Source organism: Bos taurus, chromosome 4, assembly GCF_002263795.3.
Source record: "Bos taurus isolate L1 Dominette 01449 registration number 42190680 breed Hereford chromosome 4, ARS-UCD2.0, whole genome shotgun sequence".
In the NCBI taxonomy this organism is placed as follows: Eukaryota; Metazoa; Chordata; class Mammalia; order Artiodactyla; family Bovidae; genus Bos; species Bos taurus.
In genome coordinates this window covers 64,913,526-64,920,554 of record NC_037331.1, presented here as the reverse complement: position 1 = coordinate 64,920,554, position 7,029 = coordinate 64,913,526, and the positions used below count along the sequence as shown (strand labels likewise).

The window sequence follows — 7,029 nt, the reverse complement described above, 5'->3', positions numbered from 1 at the left end:
CTCTGAAAATTTCCAGTAGAAGTTCTTGAGAATTGAACCTCTCCACCCAGAATATCAAGTTCCCCTGTCCTCATTTCCAATGATGGTTTGCAATGCAAATCATCAGGTTGTTAACACTCAGTACCATAACCATGGTAACCAAATGAAGACAAGTTTGCTTTACTTCCTCAGTGAAGTGCTTTCCAGTCCTATATTCAGACTTGATGTCACTGCCAGCAGGTCAGAGGGTATTAAAGGGACAGCAAGAGGATTCATAGAAATAAAAACACAGCAGGAACCATTGTATCTATTCCCCACACACTCTTTTGAGTCCAGGACATCTTACTAATAACTTCTTCTTTTCCTCACTAGTACTTTTTTGCTGCTTTCCTTTCCTTAGAGGGGAGACTAAAGAGAATCACTATATATCTTTATCCCTACCTTGATCATGGGTCTTGGCAACTAGACTGTCCTGGCTTTCTATGACTACTTTTAAATAGGCACAAATATAAACCTAGCTCACAGTCCTGTGGTCACAAAGACTATTTAGTGTTAGAAGCTGTGATGCTCAAGGAGCCAGGAAAGCATCCAAAACCTCTCCAAACACTTTTTGAGAATGACTACAGCAAGTTAACTCCAAGGGCCACTTCTCTGCTGAGACTCCTTTCTTCTGGTATAGTAACTTTCATAATTTATTTGTTTCCAGCCTGTGGGGGAGGGGATATTAGTTCTCTGTTCTCATTTTCTCTCAGTAGGAATTAAAGGGCAGCTGTGGCATGTTCTGAAACTTTTTTTTTTTTTTACCTGCAGCTGTGTGACTGGGTAATTCCTGGGAAGAAAGACTATTAGCAATAAGGTAAGCAATCTAATTGCCATGGTTTCTGGCCTGGATGATTTCTGCATCCCTGTGACTTCCTGGGTGACTGCCATTAACACACAAAGGTCTAAAACACAGGGGATGGGAATGCTCTAGGCTCAAAATGGTTACCTTATTCTCCTGTATCATGAATATTGTTTCAAGCAATGTTCATAAGATGAGATACAGAAATTCTATTTCCTTCCTTTGGTATCTGTTGTCTGCATCTTGGATCTCTTGATTCTTTTTTTCCTTACTATCTGAAGGAAATTTAATACATTAGGATAAAGCCAAAAGCCTTTGGCTTTTATCTAATCCGTGAATTTAGTGAATATGAAAACTGAGCCTAATGTGCTCTGGCCATGTGACCTTTTTTGGTATGGGTGGAAACTGCTGTAGAAGTGAAAACTTCTTTTGCAAGAGTAGAGAAAGTTGATTCAGGGATAGGCTTGCCAGACACCCTGTAACGCTTGAATTTTAAATAAATAGCAATTTGTTTTGGTGTGAATATGTCCTAAATAATGCAGGATCCATTCTTATGCTAAACATTATTTATTTTTAATCTGAAATTTAAATGTAACAAAACACCTTATATAATTAGTTGCTAAGCCAGACTATTTGATTTAGGAATGAAAACTGAAGACTTAAAAGGACAAGAAAAAAGTATTCATTTTTCTTACCACAAACCTTTTGCTCTAAAGTTTCGTTGAAAGATCACCTAATTATCATTTTCTTGCTATATATACTATATTAGGAAATGATTTACTATTGGGATTCAAACCTTAATAGGAAGAAGGAATAGTCAAAAATAATCATAATGAGGCAGGTATTCTCACTATAATGAATTCTATCTGAGAATCTAATTTGGTAATTCATTCTCCTTTTAGTTTTCATTTTTCTTGAATATTAGTAAGATTTATGACCTTTATGGAGAAGGCAATGGCACCCCACTCCAGTACTCTTACCTAGAAAATCCCATGAATGGAGGAGCCTGGTAGGCTGCAGTCCATGGGGTTGCTAAGAGTCGGACACGACTGAGCGACTTCACTTTCACTTTTCACTTTCATGCATTGGACAAGGAAATGGCAACCCACTCCAGTGTTCTTGCCTGGAGAATCCCAGGGACGGCAGAGCCTGGTGGGCTGCCATCTATGGGGTCGCACAGAGTCGGACACGACTGAAGTGACTTAGCAGCAGCAGCAGCAACAGCATGACTTTTATGTTTTTAGTCATTCATAGATTTTCTGTTTCTGAACTGCCTGATTATTATACTGCTTCTATTTCCATGTATATATGTTTTGATTTCTAATTGCATGCCATACGTTAATGTTAGGAAAACTTTTAATGTCACATATACTGCAAGTATTTTTACATTTTGTAAACATTTTGACATGTCTACTATGTTTGATAGAGTAAACTTTAGATTTTTATCTGGTCAAATCCATCATGATTTCCCTTCATTGCCTTTGGTGTCATTTCTCTCTAGACTTTTACCACCGTAAGATTAGGAGAATGTTCACCAATAATTTATTCTAGGACTCTTTTTATTTCAGTTTTCAAATTAAATCCTTAATGCTATTGAAATTTATTTTGATGACTTGTTTAGGACTGTATTTTTCTTTTATTCATTGCTTTTTAGTTAATATTTAATTTAGAAACAATTGTATATTGACATACAATTGTAGAAAATAATACAAAGCCTTCCTGCCTTAATGCAGAATCTTTTTAACAATGAATACATAACTTATTTCTGCATGTACACATTTTATCCAGGAAGATTTTGTCTTCCAAACATAGTCAATGGGTACAAAGTTGTAATATCATGATCATTTCTTAAGTCCATTTATAATGAATAGGATCTACTCCCTTTGCTACATTCCCTGAGATTCTATGGTTATGATCACGGTGGAAAAGCAAGAATGACGATGATCTCTCTGATATCAGAAGAGTAAAGAATACTGCTAGAATTTGCCTCAGTAAACAGTCTGGAAGGAAAGGGAATTTAGACATAGGAGCTGGGTTAAATCTTGATGTCTTCATTACCAGCTCATTTATGTAATTAAGATCTTTACCATCATGATAGTTTTCTAATGAAATATGAAATATGCAGTATGATGCAACTTTTACTGTATAACAATGTATTTTTAAATTTGAGATGTATGCACCTGAGGATCTTATAGCAAACTGTGGGACTTGTCATTTTGCAAAGGTACTAAGAAAGGCAGGGCTTCCCTGGTGGCTCAGTGGTTAAGTATCCACCCGCCAATGCAGGAGACATGGGTTTAATCCCTGGTCCAGGAAGATCCCACGTACCACGGAGCAACTAAGCCCATGTGCCACAACTATTGCACCTGTGTCAATAGCCCACAGCTACAGAGCTCATGCTCCACAACTGCTGAAGCCCACATGCCCAAGAGCCCAAACTCTACAACAAGAAAAGCTACCACAATAAGTCTGTGCACAGCAACTGGAGAGTAGCCTCCACTCACCACAGCTAGAGAAAAGCCCATGCAGCATTGAAGACATATCACAGCCAGAAATAGATAAAATTATACACATATAAAAAAGGTAGATGGAAGGAAAGTGTGATAGAGCCCAACTAAAACTACTCTTCAGAGAAATAAACATCTGCATTGGTCAGAGATCTCCAGAGAAATGAAATAGAAGATAGAGAGACAGAGAGATAGACAGACAGACAGATACAGACATAGATACATGTAGAGACAGAAATATCTATATCTGCATCTATCTATCTATCTACCAAGACATTTGGTATAAGGAATTGGCTCACACAATAACAGAACCCAAGAAGTTCCATGATCTGTTGTCTGCCAGTTGGAGATCCAGGAAAACTGGTGGTGAGGTTCCAACCAGAGTCAGAAGCTTGTGCCGTAAGAGTGCCAGTGGTGTCGATCCCAGCTCCAGAGCAGGAGTAGACTCGTGTCCCAACTCAATCAGTCGGGCAGAGAGAAGGAATTTTTCCTTTACCTTTTCTATTCAGGCCCTCTGCAGATTGACTGATACTCATCCACAGTGGGGAGAACAATCTGCATTTCTCAGTCTACTGAGTCCAACGCTAATAGTCTCTTTTGGAAACACCCTCACGGACACACCTAAAATAATAATTAGCTGGATATTTGGGTATCTTGTGGCCCAGTGAAGACAACACATAAAATTAATCATCACAGCAACAGATAAGACAACACAAGATTTCAGTAAGTTAACATTGAAGAACATCTGTTTAATTGTTGCAAAGGCACAAGGTAATTGCCCTTTGGTAAAATTTATGCTATTATTGTTTACATGTATTTTAAACCACTTGTCTGGAATGCTTGCCTACCCATTATCCCATCTTCAAGAGCCAGAATTCATATTTTCGCTTCAAAGAAGCCTTTTCTTATGCCCCTAAATGAACATCTTCCTCTTTTAATTTTTGTGAATAGCTGTATTGTACTTCTTTTAAAAAGCATTTTCTGCTTCATGATATTTAGTTAATAAATACTATTTCTTATACTATAAGCTCCTCAAAATTTCTTTGTACACAGTGGGTAGTATAATATTAAATTGAATTAGTGGATGTCATCATTGAATTTAACTTACAGTTCATTTATATCGTGTGCTTCCATGAGCGACTACTAGTGTATATACCTTGCTGAAATGATGGAGACTATAGAGATGAAGAAGGCAGTGGAGATGGAGAAGGCAGTGGCACCCACTCCAGTACTCTTGCCTAGAAAATCCCATGGATGGAGGAGCTGGGTAGGCTGCAGTCAATGGGGTCGTGAAGAGTCAGACACAACTGAGCGACTTCACTCTCACTTTTCACTTTCATGCATTGGAGAAGGAAATGGCAACCTACTCCAGTGTTCTTGCCTGGAGACTCCCAGGGACGGGGGAACCTGGTGGGCTGCCATCTATGGGGTTGCACAGAGTCAGACACGACTGAAGTGACTTAGCAACAAAGATGAGCAAGTCACAATTCCCATGATTTTGAGCAAAGACAGAGCCCGGGGTCAGAAATATTAATTCGTTCAATAAGTGGTTATTGCTTATCACCTATTATCCATGCTCTAGACTAAGTATCATGGATACGAAAATGAGTACGTCATGGTCTTTGTTTCCCAGAAGTCCATTTATCTGAGTGGGAAAGGCAGAAATGTACATAAACTGCTTAAAAGGAGTATGAAGAGTGCTAAAGTTGGTGTGAGCTTCAGAAGCAGGCTGGATTGGGAGTGGAGAGCGATATGAGAAAAAGCTCTACACAATAAGTTCTGCTTGAGCTCAGTGAGATGGTATCCGTTAAAGAGAAGGGGCAGAAATGTAGAAGGATCTGCACCCAGAGGGACCAGAGACAAGGACACATTTGAGAACAGCAAGTAATTCTGTGCAACCAGAATATAACGCACATGAAGGAACCTAGATCGCAATGTTGTTGGGATGGAAGACCCAAGGTAGAGCACAGATGCCCTACATCCTTTCATTCTCCTTCCCTAGGATGAAGCAAAGAAAATGTTGAGAAGACAAGAATAGAAATGATGACAAAAGAGGGAATCACTGAGAAATAAAGACCTCTTTGAAGTTGAAAGGGGATTGGCACAGACAGAGCTAGCTGTAGGTGAATGATTTGATCCAACTTTACCAGCCTCAAAGTCATTTCAGGTTTCCGGGAAGCTGTGTATATGATTCTTGAAATAATAATCTTTTAATTATTTTCCCCAACAAAAGAGGAAAACTCCAAGTCCAAGAGAACTGACTTTGGGTTCCAACTTGGGCACAACTGCCTTGTCTTTAAATCCAGCTTGCTCCTAAATGGCAGGAGTGAACACCCTTCACATATTTCATGGTGGGAGGAAACCACCCACAGAACAAGTCATCCACAGACTGCTTGTTCCTCCCAACAGAGTGTTGACAGAACACTCTATTCCCCAGGCTCTGCCTCTACTTCACTGAATCATTTGAAATCTTTACAAGTGTTTGTGGGACTTTAATACTTGGATAGGGAGGAAGAGCAGAAGGGCATTCCTGGCTTGGGTTTGTTGTTTGAGTTTTTGAGTGGTCTTCCAAACTTATGAGTAATAGGAACAATGTTTTATTCTTCTCACTTTTATAGTTTTGATGAATATAGCTTTAAAATATTTTTAAAATGTGAGCTCCATTGGTCAAATATCAGTCTATGCGGAGGCTAGAAACTGAGTAATCAACTTAGGAAAGTATCTCATCTCATCCAATTCTCTCATATTATGCAAGAACAAACTAGTTTCCAAGAAAACTTGAAACTACATGTCCAATATCATACACAAATTAACTATCTGTGGATTAATTATAATTTTTATTTTCCTGGTGATGAATTAATATCTTTCATCTGCTTGTTAGCTGTTGGAACGCTCATAAGAGAACGTTAAAAAAGGTATCTACTCATAGTTTTGGCCAAAATGGCAGAAAGGGGCATCAAGTGATGACAGAAAATCCTGCTTCAAAATGGTTGTTATATGTTTGTATGTGTGTATGTGTGTGTATGTTGAAGTAGGAAATGGCAACTCACTCTAGTATTCTTGCCTGGAAAACCCCTGGACAGAGGAGCCTGGTGGGCTACCGTCCATAGGGTCACAAAAGAGTCAGACACGACTATCATGCATGCACATGTACATATGTGTGTGCATGAATATACATATTAAACTTTATCGCTTTTAAAATTCAGATCCATAATGCACTATTGTCTGATTATGTATGCCTATTTCTGGTAAGTTGTTTAACTGTTAAACCATTCTTAATGCTTTCATAACCAGATTTTCTTTGATATTGTCAGTGCCTTGTTGGCAGTCATTCATTCAACAAACATACATTGCGTATCTTTTTCACATAATTTTGATTTGAGAGATAAGATCTCTGTCCTGAAGAAAAACTCAGGGTGGTTAAACTGATGTGTAAGCAGACTTATAAAGCAATGTAAAAGCTTTAACAGTATTTACACTATGGAATTAACAAGTAGCTATCAAGGCTACACTCATATAGGGAGAGCATATAGATGGAGAGGATAAGAGGTAGCTGAGGACTGAGGTAAATCCCACTCAAAATGTAGAGGCTGGAAAGGAGAAAACCAGCAAAAGAGTTTGAAAAAAGCTTTGAGTAAGATAGGTAATCTGGGAAATTGTGGTTCAAAAAAACAAAAGAAAAGATTGCTTCCATTAAGAGGA

General features: G+C 38.5%; 1 protein-coding gene across 1 annotated transcript in view; it reads left to right on the top strand.

Annotated features, from left to right (window-relative positions):
* The first annotated feature begins 703 nt into the window (after positions 1-703).
* The window catches only part of ITPRID1 (ITPR interacting domain containing 1), a 116,428-nt gene continuing 110,102 nt past the window's right edge, over positions 704-7,029 (top strand). The window contains exon 1 of the mRNA XM_024991088.2: positions 704-835. The gene's annotated coding sequence lies outside the window, so the exon portion shown is untranslated. The remainder of the gene's footprint in view (positions 836-7,029) is intronic.